General features: G+C 42.4%; 1 protein-coding gene and 1 non-coding gene across 4 annotated transcripts in view; one reads left to right on the top strand and one right to left on the bottom strand.

The window, feature by feature from the left end:
* The window catches only part of ARHGAP12 (Rho GTPase activating protein 12), a 128,974-nt gene extending 128,669 nt beyond the window's left edge, over positions 1-305 (bottom strand). For all 3 annotated transcript variants that reach the window (XM_049777162.1, XM_049777163.1, XM_049777161.1), the window contains exon 1: positions 168-305. The gene's annotated coding sequence lies outside the window, so the exon portion shown is untranslated. The remainder of the gene's footprint in view (positions 1-167) is intronic.
* Positions 306-9,784: 9,479 nt separating this feature from the next.
* Positions 9,785-9,913, top strand: LOC126014640 (small nucleolar RNA SNORA44). The gene has a single exon (XR_007497647.1). It is a non-coding gene; the product is annotated as a small nucleolar RNA SNORA44 (small nucleolar RNA).
* Positions 9,914-12,109: the final 2,196 nt, after the last annotated feature.

A 12,109-nucleotide genomic window follows, 5' to 3' on the forward strand; every position in this document is an offset into this window, starting at 1 on the left:
GACCTGCATGCAACTTGGAGCCATTGAACCCCAACCGTCTCGCCCACGTCCCCCCCAACCCACCCCACCCCAACTCTGGGGGCGCCCTCGCCCCGCAGCGCCTTTGTGCCACGCCGGACCCACCTGCACCCCGGTCCCACCGGCACCTCGGTCCGCGGGCCACTCACCTACCCGAGGCGGCTTGCACGCGGGAGGCCTGCTGCCTGTCCCCCACGAGCAACGGCGGCTGCGGGGAGCCGAGGCTGCGGGAGCCCCGCAAGCTGCTCGCTCGCGCTCTCTCTCTCCCTCTCTCCCCGGGCGGGTAAGTGGCAAGGCACGTCGGAGCGCGTCGGCGCGGGGGCGGGCCGGGTGAGTGGTCACGTGATCTAGGGGCGGGGCGATCCGGCCGTCACATGGTCCGGTGGGCGGCGCTAATTGGCTGTCATGTGGTTTGTGGGCGGGGCGAGTGGGTCATGTGACTGCCCGGTGGACTCCAGCAAAATCGGCCCCTGCGGATCCCCCAGATGAAGTCCAGGGAAAGGCGGTCTAGGATGAGGGGAGCTGGAGGCACCCCCCGGGATGGGCTGCTGGGTGAATCGGGAGGGAAAGGATAACAATAATAATAATTAATAATAATAATAATAATAATAATAATAATAATAATAACTTCTTAGGGATAAACCAGGGCAGGTCGCAAGAAAAGTGGTTGAGCTTGAGAGTGGCAGGAATGAAGCTTAGGGGAAGGAAGCGCGCGGGGTGGTGGGCTCAAGCTAGAAGCGATTCTAAGCGCAGAGCCAGGAGTAAACCCTGAGCATCAAGGGTGTGGCCCTAAAAGAAAAAAGAAAAAGAAACAGACCATTAACTGATCCCCGAGAATCTATATTGCAGCACAGTGCACCCAGTGTGCTGGGCAGACCAGCTGTGCAATACAGACTCCGCAGTGGGGCTAGCCAAACCGCACTGGCAGGTGACTCCAGAGCAGCAAGGCCACCCTTTCCAGGGGTCCACCGCGCCCTGATGTTATGTCAGCCCCCCTGGGTGGCATTGCCCAGTCATCCCCGTTTGCAGAGTTTGCAGTATGACAGCACAGAACCCAGAGATCGGAAGCATTAAAGATTTTCCCTGGTGAGCATGTGGCTGAAAGAATTCTAGACTGGAAACCTAGAAAGAAAGCTTGGCTTCTGTCCTTGGCAGCTCATCTTTCTCCGACATCGATAATGAAGGAATGTGTTGCTGGACCGCAGAAAGAGTACAGCGCGTAGAGCGTTGCATGCATATGGCCAACCCAGGTTCAATCCCTGTCACCTCATTTGGTCTCCAGAGCCTACTAAGAGTGATCCCTGAGCGTAGTTCAGAAGCTCTCAGCAGTGCTGTGTGCCCCCACCCCAAATGAATAAAGGATGTGTTGCTGTAATCAAAGACTCTTTGTTCCAAAAGTAAAGCATGTGAGAAAGAAAAAAAAAAAAAAACGAAACAGATGAGTATTAGAACTTAAGAAACCACCCATGCAGGGCAGGGAATGTAGCAGAGCAATTGAGCCTTGCATGAGTGAGGCCCTGGGTTTTATCCCTGGCACCGCCAAAAAATAAGAAACGGGCTGGAGCGGTGGCGCAAGGGGTTAGGTGTGTCTGCCTTGCCTGTGCTAGCCTAGGACAGACCGGGATTCAATCACCCGGCGCCCCATATGGTCCCCCAAGCCAGGAGAGATTTCTGAGCGCATAACCTGGAGTAACCCCTGACTGAGCATCACTGGGTGTGCTCCCCTCCCAAAAAATGAGAAGAAACTGACTCATTTGGTAACCAATCACTGGTTACGGTTAATTATTCACCTATTACAGTGATAAGATGGTTTTGTTTAAGGTTTTGTTGTTGTTGTTGTTGCAATTCAGGGGATCAAACCCAGTATTTCACACATGCAAGGCAAATGCTCAACCACAACATTTTTAATATAAGCAGAAGAGAGCCATGACATCACACTAAATAGAACCTCTCTTTGGAATTGACTTTTCCTGGGCTTCCCCTCTTACTGGAAGCTCCCGCATCAGACTTCTGAGCTGAACTCCCAACTGAATATTCAAGACTGTGAAGAACCCTCTGGGTATTGACAAGACTAACAGCTGTAACTTGTCACCATATTATAAATAAAATTAAACCCAACAGAGGCTAAAGTTTTAAGATCGTCTTCTTTTAGCTAGGCAAGAGACTTAGAATGCATGTGAGACCAAACCATCTCTATGATTGCACTAGCCAATACCTTTTCCATGTGGTGGATGGCGTCTTGTCTGTGTGGAGTCTAACTTGTTTCTTTTCCCATACCTTTGTTCAGCATGGAGGATATTGCTGCATGCCTCTGAAACTATCGTCCTTAGAATCACGTGTGCCCTCTTTATAGAATCAAAAGAAAGATGGACAGCAAACTATCCTAATGGCAATGCGCTGATAGCTTTATCCTCTCTACTCCCCAAACCTGAATTGGGTATCTTTAGTTTCAGCAAGATAGAGAACTGAGGCTTTTGCATATACTTGCAGATCTGCCTGTAATTCCACTTCCTATTTCACAACTTAATCTCAGATGATACCACAATGCCCACAGTATGCTGATCACTACCAACAGAAGATGGAATCAGATTTAAAAAAAAAAAAAAGAGCTCTCACCCAAGTGTTTTGTATGGAAGGACCTGATGGAAAACCATGAAATCAGTTGCAACATTGCCTCTAGTTAGTTTTTAGGTTTTTTTTGGTTTTTTGGTTTTTTTTTTTTTTTTGGTTTTTGGGCCACACCCGTTTGACGCTCAGGGGTTACTCCTGGCTATGTGCTCAGAAATCGCCCCTGGCTTGGGGGGACCATATGGGACGCCGGGGGATCGAACCGCGGTCCGTCCTATGCTAGCGCTTGCAAGGCAGACACCTTACCTCTAGCGCCACCTTCCCGGCCCTAGTTAGTTTTTAAATAACAACGGTAGCATATGTCTGGCGCCCGGGCTCAGGATCTCAACAGATCATTTCCAGGATATTGACATTTAACTGACTTCTTATGAGGAGCATCGAGTTCCAAAATGTAAATTTCAAATGTAAGCTCGACAGTAGAGGCAAAGAATTAAGTTAGATTTGTGCCCAAATATGCCTAATATCACCTGGTGTGCAGTAGATACACAGTTGAATGTATTTCTGCATGAAAATGGACTTAGCTTGGCTGAATAAAGGTGACCTGCTTTCTCTCTATTTTTTTTAATAAGTAACCCAGTTTTCACTGTATTTTGCTGAGTGAAACAGGACATAAGATTATAGCTGGCATCACTGCTTTGGCTGGGCTGTAGAGAAACAAGAATTTGGCAGTAATTTTCAAAATTACAAATGCATATAAGTACTCTGACCCTCTAATGTCACTTCTAGGAATTTCTTTGTTCAGAATTTCTTCCATAGATTTACTTCTCCATATGAAAACTGGTTTTAAAAGTTTTTTTATTAAAATATTGAATTGAGAGGAATTTAAATACTCATCATCAGGATGCTAATTAAATGATGGTGTATCTATACATTTGAACACTTCAACAATAACAATAAAAATAATAAAAATGTCTTGATAATGAAAATGTGCTGAGATTTTATTTTTGTTCAGTAAGAGCAGGGAAATGTCAGAGAATAATACATTGGATGTTTTTAAGCATTAAATTAATGCAAAATACAGGGATATCAACTTGGTAGTGGAAAACATAGAAAATACTCTTATCTGTTTCCTATTTAAACTCTTTGATCTTTGAAATATGACAATGATTTGCATGTCCACAAAATAAATAAAAATATTTAATGGGGGCCAGAGAATCAGTGCAGCAGTAGACTGCTACACGACTGTCCCAGGACAGACCTCAGTTCTATCCCCGGTGTCCCATATGGTCCCCCCAAGCCAGGAACTTGCCTTACATTGAGCTAATCCAGGATCTATCCATGGCATCACTTGGTTCCCTGATGGTAGCTGAGCACCACTGGCGTGTCCTGGGTGATCCCCAGCACCACAGGGTCTGAACAGCACCGCATCATCTGATCCTTGCATTGAACCACTAACGGATATGGTCGAGAAATTCTAGTAGGATCCTCAGGCCTCCAGAACACAACTTAGGAACAATCCCCATAGAAAAAAATCATAATAAAGTCAATTTTTATTTATATATTTATTTTTATTTTTTAATATTTTTTATTTAAACACCTTGGTTACAAACATGATTGTGGTTGGGTTTCAGTCATATAAGATGACACCCCCCATCACCAGTGCAACATTCCTACCACCAATGTCCCAAATATCCTTCCTCCCCTCCCCAAAGTCAAATTTTTAAAAGCTACTTCTCTAACTTTAGGAGCAAAGCAATATATGTCTCCTAATCTATATTCTACTGGTTTTTCTAATAAGTATCCTGCTTTAAGTAAAGTTGTAAGACTAATTCTATATAATATGACACTGTAGAAAACACATTCAAGCAATCATATTGCTAAAATCCTTATGATTGGGGTATCAGGGTAGATGGGAAAATTAAGTGAAAGGCACCCAAACCTAACATTTGGTAGGTGGACTGGCAGTAAATAATGTTGAAGTTTTGTGGAGTTTTTTTCAACTCACAGAATACTGTGTTATAAAGGAGTTGAAAGATAAAGATTTATATATTTATACAGGAAGGAGATAAAATTATACTTCTTTTGGCCAGGGATAAAATTCTTCCATAAAACATATCCCTCACATGTGACATCTTAAGATTGATTCCTGGCACAAATATATGTAGTATATAATATTATATAAATAAGTTAACACATATAATAAATATGGGTTGAGGAATCATTCTGGGTAATTTTTTCTATTCCACATTTAAAAAACACATTTGTGTTTGTGTAATCAGAATTATGTTTAAAATATTAGGATTCAAGGAGAAAGTACTGGGGGTTAGGGTGCTTGCCTGACATGCAGCTGGCCCAGGTTCCAGCCTGTGTATGCCATATGGTTCCCCAAGAACTGCCAAGAGTGACCCCTGAGTGCTTCAAGGTACACCCCCAAAAAACCAAACTAACTAAATTCTTTCTATTTTAGTTTGAGGAGTTCAGTCACCTGCTGCTTTTTCTCCATTTTTCCAGTCACAATCCACAGCTTTATTCTCTTTTTACTCTGTGCCATGGATCTAATTTTCTGTTACTGCATCAAATTCAGGCTCCCTGGCCCTATGGTGTTTGACTGAGAGACTCTTACAGAAAAGAAAGGTTGGAAGGAGAGGAATACTGGGACCATTTTTTCCTTCCTGAACTCCCTGCTCACCTTCCTCATTTGTGCTTCCTGCTCTCTCATATTCTATAGTAGTATTGGTTTTTCCTCATCACCTTAAGCCCAATGGCCTCTGACTGTACAACTCTCCTCACCCCGCCCGTAATTGTTCCCTTAACCCTATATACAGCTAAGTGAATATTCCCATTTTCAATCTGTTTCCTAAATTCACTGAAGTGGAGCTTTTTTTGATAGGACCTTGATTGATACATTTGATTCATTGTTCTAAGCAGGGACGCTTTCAAAATAGATGTTTCCCTATTCTTTAAGAATTTTCATTAAGACAGAGAGATTACACAGAATTTAAGGCATTTGCCTTGCATGTGGCTGACCCCAGTTTTATCCCCCACATAGTTCCTCAAGCGTTGCTAGGAGTAGCTCCTGAGCATTGCCAGAGATGGTCACAAACTCTCCTCCAAGAGTTTTTCTATTTGTTTTAGATCAAAGTTCCAATTTCACTTATTTTTTTGAGGGGAAATTCAGGCCACACTCACTGGTGCTCAGGGGTTACTCCTGGCTTTGTACTTAGAAATCACTCCTGGCTGGCTCCAGGGGTCATAGGGGATGCCAGGGATGGAACCCAGGGTCAGTCCCAGGTCGGCTGCATGAAAGGCAAATGCCTTGCCTCCGTGCTTTCACTCCATCCCTTTCATTTCACTTTTACAAAAGAACCATATTATTACTTGTTATTTTTTATCAGAAAGCAATTAAAAGATGATTTTTCTCTTTCTTAACAAATGCAAAAATCAAACCGAGCACTGAAGCAATTTCTAAACCAGTGTGACCCCTGATGAACACAGATACTGAAAAAGTGTGGGAGCACCATCGCCAGGAAACATAGCCCCCAGTGAGTACTTCAGCAATTCCTGTCAAGCAGCCCTTCCAGTCTATGTCCCAAAACAAAGTGTGACTCCTGTGAGCCTGTGTGACAGCACTGCAACCGTAGAGAAAGCACAGTGCAGTGTGCAAGCCCAGTGAGCACCAAGAGCTAAGAATGACAGTGTGGATCCCCACATCAAAACATCAAAATACACACACACACACACACACACACACACACACACACACACACACACACACACACGGAAAAAAAAAAGTTCATCAAAACAAAGCATCAGCAACAATGAAGGGGAGTGGATGGGAGGAATAAACATAATAATAATTAAGGGGCCACAGAGGTGGCACAGGTGGTAGGGCATTTGCCTTGCATGTGCTAACCTAGGACAGACCTTGGTTTGGACCCCCCCCCAGTGTCCCATATGGTCTCCCAAGCCAGGAGCGATTTCTGAGTGCATAGCCAGGAATAACCCCTGAGTATCACTGGGTGTGGCCCCAAAACCAAAATAATAATAATAATAATAGTAATTAAATAGGATTTTTAAAAATCTGGTGTTTTTGCAGAAGCCTCTTTAGAGTTATAGGTTCAAAGGGCATGAAAAATAACACCACCAAAGTCCTTCACTAGAAGGGGGTGTGAGGACAGATAATCAAGGTGATCTAGGTGGTCATGTTAAATGTCACTTACATGAGATATAACCAATCAGAAAACTGAAACCGCTAAGGGTAGGGCAAGTAATCTATAAATATAGGTCACTGTCAGGCATGCAATGGTGTGAAGGAATGGCAAGACTGATGAGCATAAACTCATGGACCAACAGGGAAAAGAATAGGAGGAAGGTGACTCAGATTATTGGAGACCAATAAGACCAAACATAAAGCATCTTAGCAACCAGGCCCACAGAAATATGCATATCTACATGAGCTGTGAAATAAAAGAACTGTAAAATCTATACAGAGATTGGCACACATCGGAAGAGTGAGAGCAACCAGTGCTGATATGGATATGAAGAGAAAGGGACTCTCATTCACTGCAGGTGGAATGTCAATTATTTCAGCCTTTCTGGAAAATAATATGGGTTTTCATAAAAAAAAATCTAGGAATTGAGCTTCCATTTGAACTCCAGCAACTTCACTTCTTAGAATATACACCAAGGGTATAGATACATCTCATTAAGGGCCCAAAAATGAAATGGAGAAAAGACATTTGCACCCCTGCAGCACTAGAAATAACCCAAGTGTCCAAGAGTAAATGACTGGATGAAGAAACAATAGATACATATACACAAAAGGAAATAACTCCACCGGGGGTTAGAGCCATAGCACAGTGGGTAGGGCCCACCCAGGTTTGATCCCCACATCCCATATGGTCCCCTGAGCCTGCCAAGAGTGATTTCTGAATGCAGAGCCAGGACTAACCGGAGCACTGCCAGGTGTAGCCCAAAATATAAAAAAGAAGAGAAAAGAAAATTACTTGGCCATAAAAAGAGATAAAGTCATGCAATTTGTTGCTACACAAAGTACCTGGAAAGTATCATGCTAAGTGAAGTTTTAGAGGGAGAGAGACCAACTCTGAATGATCTGTCTCATATGCAGGATAAAAAGAAATATAATGGTGGAATAATGAATACCCAAAGACAGTGGAACCAAAGAACATAAGAATTGGTCTTCAGTAAAATACAAGCCACTTGGGGGGATGGTTGGGGGGAGGGAAGGTGGGAATTGCCCTATTGTGGAGAAATGCATTGAACCAGGAGGAGGTGATACTGAATAGTGGGTGGTTACAAGTTACATATGAAACTCTATCAGCAATAGTACTGAAAACCACGGTGTCAAAGAAAAAAAAATTTAAAGCACCTCTTGTAGAGCAGAATAACAGAAGGTAGATGGGAGAACCACAATGGTGGAGGAAGTGGATACTGGTGAAGGAGATGGTGAAACATTATATACCTGAAACCTAATTATGAATAATTTTATAATTTCTGGATAACTATATAAAAATAAAAAATTAATAAGACATCCAAGGGTGTGTGCTAATTTTAATGCTAAACTCCTGTCCACATGAACATACAGTTAATCCAGGCTGACTAGGAATAAACATTTCTCCAGGAATTATTTTGTTCTGTTTTGCTTTGGAGCCGCACCCAGCTGTGCTTAGGGCTCATTCCTAGTTTATTTGTGATCCCTGAAACATGGTCCCTTGAGCACCGTTGTGAGAGATACCTTCTCTCTACAACCACACCAGAAATAATCCTCCCAAGATTATTTGGTGTGGCCCCCAAATAAACAAAAACATAGAAATAGAAGAACTTTACCAATTTTACCAATTTTTTTAGTTGTTTTTTTTTTGGGGGGGTCACACCCAGCAATGCTCAGGGGTTACTCCTGGCTCTATGCTCAGAAATCACTCCTGGCTGGGGCCGGAGAGATAGCATGGAGGTAAGGTGTTTGCCTTGCATGCAGAGGTTGGTGGTTCGAATCCCGGCATCCCATACTGGCTCTACACTCAGAAATCACTCCTGGCAGGCTCGGGGGACCATATGGGATGCCGGGCTTCGAACCACCGACCTTCTGCATGCAAGGCAAACACCTTACCTCCATGCTATCACCCTGGCCACCAAATTTACCAATTTTTAATTTTTGTTTTTTGGGGGTTTTTTTTGGGCCACACCCGGCAACACTCAGGTGTTACTCCTGGCTCTACACTCAGAAATCACTCCTGGCAGGCTCGTGAGATCATATGGGTTGCCAGTATTCGAACCACCATCCTTCTGTATGCAAGGCAAATGCCCTACCTCCATGCTATATCTAAGGCCCCATTTTTTTACTTTTACAAACTATTCTCTGACCCAAATTATTAAAAGGTCAGAGAAGTAGTCAGTGGGCTAAGAAAATGAGGCCCAGATTTGATCCCCAGCACTTTATGGTTCCCCTAAATTCTGGAAATGACTCCACAAACAAAATAGGATGAATAAAATTACTAAAATTTAGAAGGGGAAGAATCCAACATTCGGGGAAGCCTATACTACATTTGTTGCTCTTATCATGGCAGCATTTAGGGAGCTGTCATGGCAACCAAAACTAAATCCTCGATTAGTATGTTGGAACACCCGGGTGCCCCAGGAAGTAGGGTGTGACTCAGCAGGGCATGCTCTGTGAGTCAGAAAAATGCCAATGACCTCGCATAGCCCTGCATAACCATTCTTCCACCACCCATCCAATGTAGGTGCCCTGTCATCTATGGCAACTTCCACAAAAGCAAAGTGTTAACTTTATGAAATATTCCTGGCAGGGCCACTTTTGATTTTTAGAAACAAAGTTTTGTTCTCTGCTAATACGAATCCTTTTGTTTCTTTTCTGGTGTTGTTGTTGTTGTTGTTATTATGGTGGGGTGAGGCTTTTAGGTTGCTCACAACCTAATTTTCACTTTATCTTTGAGCGCAAGGTCAGTGAAAAGATGTTACAGAGTTTTTGTTGTGTGCAGTTTTTTTTTTTTTTGCCTCACTAGTTTTGTTTGAAAGTTAATAAAATATATGCATGACAGAGCAATACCATGATCTACTGGAGGTGGTTTTCTCATGCCCAGAATTAGCTATTGTCCTGGGGAAACTTGAGGGAAGAATTTGTGAAGGTATGTTCTCTCTTCTGGATAGAAAAATATTATCGTAGCATGTTCCCAAGGTCTGTGGCTAATAGTGGCCATGGGATCTCCAACAGCATGCTAGAGCAAACTGGAGAGTCTTTGACAGCACAGGTCACCAGTACTTGTAGCTGCCACTCACTTTTCCTATAAAATTGTTTCTGGGCTAAGCCTTCAACCTTGAGTTTGATATTAGCATCACATTTCCAGTAGACATGTATTGTATCGACTGTATTATAATTTCGTAATGTTTTTTCTTATAGGTCACCATCCTGAATTTTGAGTATCTGATGCAAAGACAGCTTGTCTTTGGAGCTGTTCTTTTTAAGGTCTGTGTCACTAAGTTCCATGGATTGTGGATTTGTGCTAATAGGTGTGAAGACAAGCTGAAAAACAGGATACATCTGGAATCAGTTTGGGGGCTACAGTTTTTTATCATGCGGTGGTGGTTTTAGACAGAACTAAGTATGCTAATGCTGTTACCTGGCTGAAACTATAATAAAATAAAGCATCAAAAATTAAAAAAAAAGAAAAATATTATCAAGAGAAGATATTAAAATGAATAACAAGACAGATTATTTTAGACTTCTTTTCCTGGTCTAATATCATGAGATCCGAAATCATCAGGGCTACAGAATTCAAATCCACAGTTGCTTTTTGCGTGGACTATTAAATCTGGGAAATCAGAATGATATATCTGATGGATCTGAACTATCGAATTTAGTAAGCAAAACTCAAAAGATTTATTTTAACAAAAAGGAATAAAAATGTCATATAACTACTTTGAAAAAGCTACTTGAGGGGCTGGAGAAATAGCACAGCGGTAGGGCATTTGCCTTGCATGCAGAAGGACAGTGGTTCGAATGCCGGCATCCCATATGATCCCCCAAGCCTGCCGGGTCGATTTCTGAGCATAGAGCCAGAAGTAACCCCTGAGCGCTGCCAGGTGTGACCCAAAAACAAACAAAACAACAACAACAACAAAGAAAGTTACTTTGAAAAGTTCATTGTTGTTCCTTCATTTGGTTAGCTCTTCCTATTTCGTGTGTGTGTGGGTGTGTGGGTGTGGGTGTGGGTGGGTGGAAGCGACTGTAAGTCCTAAAGTAAAAAGGAGAGAATTTGGCATATGTAAACAAACATATATTAGAGAAATTGGGGAGAAGGACTTCCCTGAATTTGACAGTTTGTTTGCTGTCTATCTGAATGGGCAACTTGGAAACAGCTGCTCTAAGGACCCGTTTGAGCTCTTACTATTGCAGAGTATTTACATTATTACTTCTCATCATATCACATCAAAACCCCAATTTGCTGTCTATTTTCACAGTTTGGAATAAAAATTTTTCTCTTGTAGTGATTTCCTTATTGTAATCCATAGTATCTCTGTGGATTGCACTTTCACATCTAATGATCAGCTAAAAAGAAGTGTGTCTTCTATTGAATCACAGATTTCAGAAATGGCTACTTCCTCAATGGCTACCACGTGTATTTCTTCTCATATTAATCAGTCTGTTGAAACCAGATTGCATACTTTCTGTCAAACTGGTTCCACCTCATTTCAGTGACCTTCGTTCTCTCTAGTGTATTTGCAGTGTTACACCAGCTGATAGAGAATGATATTGTGTTGCAAGTGTAAATCCAAAGAAAGGCCTTCCGGTTTGTTTAATATCTGCTCTTTGATGCTTACTGCCTAAACTTTTAAGCAGGTAATAGCTTAAGTTTTAATTTACATGCTGTGTCATAAAACTTTATATTCATGTTTGAATCTACTTAACATAACCCCCTTTAATTGTGAACACATTTTAAAATTCGTTTTGTTTTTGGGTCACAACCTGGGGTGCTTGGGGGTAGGGGGTAGGAAGATTACTCCTGGCTTTGTACTCAGGGATGTGGGGACCATATGGGATTTCTGGGATCAAAACTGTATTGGCCACATGCAAGGTCTTACCCACTGGACTTTACCCACTTTGGTTCTAGAGATAGTTCTTAAGGAAACAAAATTAAATTATTTAGTTGATAGTGCTTCTTTCTACTGAAAGGAGGGAAGAATACAGGACTAGCAAGATTTCTTTGAGGAAATTCAATAATATAAATGCCTATATTGTGGCTCTAACAGTCATTAGAAGTATTGATAATACTAGTTATGGGGGCCGGCGAGGTGGCGCTAGAGGTAAGGTGTCTGCCTTGCAAGCACTAGCCAAGAAAAGGACCGCCCGGCGTCCCATATGGTCCCCCCAAGCCAGGGGCAATTTCTGATCACTTAGCCAGGAGTAATCCCTGAGCATCAAATGGGTGTGGCCCGAAAAACCAAAAAAAAAAAAAAATACTAGTTATGATACCTTTCCTTCCTAGAT

The sequence above is a fragment of the Suncus etruscus genome, chromosome 7 (assembly GCF_024139225.1).
Source record: "Suncus etruscus isolate mSunEtr1 chromosome 7, mSunEtr1.pri.cur, whole genome shotgun sequence".
NCBI lineage: Eukaryota > Metazoa > Chordata > Mammalia > Eulipotyphla > Soricidae > Suncus > Suncus etruscus.